This window comes from Coenobita brevimanus, chromosome 92 (assembly GCF_032717465.1).
Source record: "Coenobita brevimanus isolate Jiangsu-jjx chromosome 92, ASM3271746v2, whole genome shotgun sequence".
NCBI classification, from domain to species: Eukaryota; Metazoa; Arthropoda; class Malacostraca; order Decapoda; family Coenobitidae; genus Coenobita; species Coenobita brevimanus.
This window is the reverse complement of record NC_137045.1, coordinates 37,487,332-37,491,685: the sequence shown is the minus strand read 5'-3', so window position 1 is coordinate 37,491,685 and position 4,354 is coordinate 37,487,332. Positions and strand designations below refer to the sequence as shown.

At 41.6% G+C, this 4,354-nt stretch overlaps 1 pseudogene; it reads right to left on the bottom strand.

Annotated features, from left to right (window-relative positions):
- Positions 1–2,858: 2,858 nt before the first annotated feature.
- LOC145412284 (5S ribosomal RNA) lies at positions 2,859–2,977 on the bottom strand (annotated as a pseudogene).
- Between the last annotated feature and the right edge of the window lie 1,377 nt (positions 2,978–4,354).

Below are 4,354 nucleotides of genomic sequence, written 5' to 3'. Positions count from 1 at the left end.
AACACACCACAGTCCCAAACCTAAACTAAAATACCGCACCATACCAACACTAAAATACTGGGACATACCACACTATTCCAAACAAACTGCACTAGAAATACTGTATCAGGAAATATCCAACACCACACCTATACACACAGTCCTATACTTTCTGAAGTAAAAACACATGCTATGTTTTTAGAAATGTCCTATCCTTAAGGATTCTGGGCTACAGTAACTTTGCCTCTAATACTATGGCTCATTCTCATCATATAAGGAAGCTCCCTAACACCTCTTCCTGAGCAATTTATTTTTGGATGTGGCTAATTAATATCCTTTATTTTTTTTTTTAATGCAAGGAAGGAGTCAAATGCTACAAACCAGCATGATTGTTCTCTTCAGAAAAAATAAAACTGTGAACTAATTCAATCCATTCATTTCAAGATGCCTGGATACACAGTTTACAAAATGAGATGGGCAAAGGGAAATACAGAGGGCAGTTGCAGAGTTGATTTGTTGCATACAAAGATTGGTATTAACTGCATTAGTGAGTTTTACTGAAAAGGGATGAGAGTTTGCTGCCAGATGGGTGCTATGCACCCATCATGGTGAAGGGATGTAAGCAGACAGTTCAGCTTGAGCAGTGACTATTGATGTAGCGATATAACGAGAAATACGCAACAGTGAGACAAAGATTGAAGGGTTGCAAGAGGAATGTTGAGAGGAAATGCCAGGAAGAATAGAGTTAAGGAGATGAAAGGCCAGCAAGAGTAATGATACGCAAGCCTGCAAGAGGAGAGTAAATGAGACGAAAAGCCTTTGACTCCACCTTGAGAAAGGCTGTATATGGGAAACCTTCCCACACAAGTTGTACTCAACACAGGGGCAAATAAAACCAGTGCACAGCCTAAAGTCAGCAACTGTGCAGGGGTAAAGCTGGTACGGATTTGGCATTGCACATCTAAACTCTCGGAAGCAGATTTTACAAGAAAAGTAAGATCTTCCCAAGATAAATCCCTTAACAATAAAACTCCTTATGCATATTTGGTATTAAAAATTAGAGCAGGAGTTGGCAATTTGGGGTCAATTACTCCATTTGGGGTAATTTCAAGTTTTCTGAGGGTAACGAGACCCATCCGGCGTTCAGTAGTTAGTGTGAACGCAACTTGCCAGAAAAAGAGAGCAGTCAATTTTGGCAGGCTGATGGCACACCTCTAACCCGCTACCTTCCTGACAGTTCAAGACGAAGCAACAATCCACCCAACCTTTAATCAGAATAATGCTGTTAACTTCATTTGCTGGCTTGAATTTAAGCATAAAAATTAACAAAAAGTTCACTTTTTTCTGCTACCACTTAACCATACCTTAATATCAGGAGGGCAGAGATTAGTTGATTTGAGTTTAATCAGCTTGTCTTGTATAAAAATATATATAATAAAACATCTTTGTCGAGTTTCATCAATACAGTACTGTATAACCAAAAAATGAGTACCGGTAGTTCCTATTGGCCAGGGTAACTGCAATGCTCCAAGTTCTGACATGGGGTATTAGTCAAACCTAATTTCTGACCCTTGAATTAGAGAATACTCCTGCGGGAAAACTGATAGGTCTAAATGTGTCAGGATTTTCAGGTGCATTAAAAATATTACATTTACCCCAGTCAGAGATGAGCCAAGTCAGACTAAGTGTGCCGCAGCCTCAATCCTTGTTTGATGTAAATGCCGAGATGGACGCTCGAAGAAGCGGATAAAAAAGTGATGGTTGGAGTCATCAGTGTACAAGTGAATGGGGTTAGATTTACAGCTTAGGTCACTGATGAACAGAGGGCAGAGTTGGCAAGAGGACTACCCTAGGAACACCACTACTGACAGCTCTAGAGGAACAGTGGCCGTCTACAACAGCAGCTACAGAACGACCAGAAAGGAAGCTAGAGGTGAAGGCAGGATAAACCTTAAGATGACAGTGGACATTAAAGACTTATTCATGACCTAACAAAGCAGAGATAAGCACAATTTATGCAGAGTATGGCCATATTAGATGGATTCATGAATGTGATGGCCTGGAAGGTGTTAACAGGCAAAATAAATCTCATCGGAACAGGCGTTAGGGAGCTTCCTTAACAGATGAGAATACAACACTAGTTTTGATGGGGGAAATAATTGTGGTGGACTACAATAGCCTAGCCTTATGCATTTAGTACCGAAGGAAGAGGTTATGGGATATTTTACTTCAGGTTAAGCTTCTGATACAGTACAGGGTTTTGGAAGTCATTCTGTTTATACCTAAAGTCTGCCATGGGGTCGCTTTAACACTGAAATCTCAGGTCATGCATCATGAGGTTATTGGTTTTCATCTAACTCTGCCCAGATTTTTTTTCCCCTCTTGCAGCTAGTATCAGACTATCCTATGGCTCTACATCCTCTTCACAGCAATTCATGACAAGGATATTCTAGTAAATACTGCTACAGCTCAGCATTAAAGATGGATATTGTAATTTTGCACCACAGTACAAAGAAAAACAACACAGTACAATAACAATGGCCACTGCAGCTTGAGACCTACAGTCCTCAAGCCATGGCTGGTGATGCATCCTCTCTGTCACAAACTGGCAAAGTTCTGGTACCAGTACTCTGGGGGTAAAACACACACACACACACGTAAAATTCAGGTAAAAACACCAAGATGTCCACACCTTGTATGTAGAAAACTCAACCCCTATCCATGAGTCAGTCAAGGAACAGATGTCCAGGGAAATTTTTTCATTCATTGCCAGACGCCATGTATCCCAAAAGGGGTGGCCAAGGGCTTAGAGTTAATTGTTTTACAGGGAAGGGCAATAATCCTCCACCAACCCCACTTGACACGTAGGGAGAACGTTATGCCAACAGCATCTGGTGTTCCCAAGCGGTCACCCATCCAAGTACTAACTAGACCCACCGTTGCTTAACTTTGCTGATCGGACGGGAAGCGGTGTATTCAACGTGGTATATATACTTCAATGAAATTCTGATTGCACTTAGGCCACTCCAGCAATGGAACTTGAAAGCACACTCTCAATTCATGGGTCTTCAGCTGCCTAGTTCATGAGAAGGAGCTACAGTTTACAATTTTGCTACTTTGATAATCCAAGTCCATTTAAATTATGCCTCTAACAGACATTTAACATGTTTTTAAGGGGAAATTAATCTTGCGGTTTGCTTAACACATTCAAGCTAGTTATGGCAGCAAGTGGGGGGAACTAAGTGTGCCAAGATTCAAAAGAAAACCTTAAAGTTCCCTCACCTTTTTTCACAGCGAGACGACCGCCTCCCTGGAACGAAGACACCGGCCATGGTAGTGGTTGTGGTCTTGGCTGGTGGTAGTTGTCTTGAGAGGCTGCAATATAGTAAATCGTTATCCACCTATTATTATGCTATTACATACAAAATTTAATTTCCATATCATTACTAACCTTGTTCTAAATGTTAAACACTAAGAAAATTTTAAATTATTTCTAACTTATAAGTGATCAAATACTGCTTGAATGTAGTGCTGCTTCCTACTTCCCCTTTATTATAGTCTTCCTACTCCTTTATCATTGTCTTCCTACTCTCCCCCCATCCTTCCTGGCACATTACTTTCCTCTTCAGGTGCCTCTATACTGCGTGTACAAGCCTGACGGTTTCCTGAAACCCTGTGGTTTCCAACCTGTGGGGCGCGCCCCCCTAGGGGGGCACGAAGGGCTGCCTGGAGGGGCGCAAAGGCTTGATAAAGAGGGTAATTATATTGGAAAACTATGAATTATGATGGAATTCAGTCATTTCTAAATATGGAGAAAATATTTCTGATATGAATAGGAAATCTAGTTATCTAAATATATAAACAATTTCAAAGATTAAGAATCGGTGATATTTATTGACATGTGCCAACTATGCCTGTAAAATACGGTATTTGAGGAAGGGGGACGCAGGGAACGTGTCATTCAGTAAGGGGGGGGGGCGAGAATCAGAAAAGGTTGGAAACCACTGCTGTAACCCATGAAACCACTGACAATGCTGGGTGGTAACCATATAGCCCAATTGCAAGGTTGTGTGTGGCCTGGTATGGTGCCCCTGTTAATTGAGTGGAGACCCACATGCCATCCCTCCAGGAACCAAACCACACTTACCTGCGCCTGCCATGAAGCACTGTCAACCACAAGGAACATCACTGCATGTGACAGCCATGCAGGGCTGGTTAACTGGCCTGCTGCCGATGGTCTGCTTGGCCACACTGGTTAATAAAGTTGATCAAGATCCCTCAGAATCTGTTGCTAAATTTAAACTTGATCCACCTACAGTATAAAGTAAATCTGCCAACACACAGTTTAGTGGGCAGTATTCTTTAACCATATTCC